We start from the raw sequence: 268 nt of genomic DNA, 5'->3' as shown, positions 1-268 counted from the left end.
ACACTAGAAAGACCCAGCCTCCTCAGCCTACATCTTAGCTTAAAGCGGCTCCCTTTTTCCCTCCGCCAGGGAAGGCAAGCTGGGGGGAGGGGGGGGGGGTCGTGGGCAAAGCGTTCTCGAAAAGTTACGCGAATTGGCCAGATCCAAGACGGACTTCCCTAAACCATGAGTTTTGGTTGAAGTTCTGAGGGGAATCGGCAGGAAAATGCGATTCCTAGATTTTCTCTTCCTTCTTTTTACGAGTGATGAGAATTTTGAGATTTGAGGG

The sequence above is a fragment of the Penaeus monodon genome, chromosome 34, assembly GCF_015228065.2.
Source record: "Penaeus monodon isolate SGIC_2016 chromosome 34, NSTDA_Pmon_1, whole genome shotgun sequence".
Classification (NCBI taxonomy): domain Eukaryota; kingdom Metazoa; phylum Arthropoda; class Malacostraca; order Decapoda; family Penaeidae; genus Penaeus; species Penaeus monodon.
The sequence above is the reverse complement of the archived record's forward strand: the minus strand, read 5'-3'. Positions refer to the sequence as shown.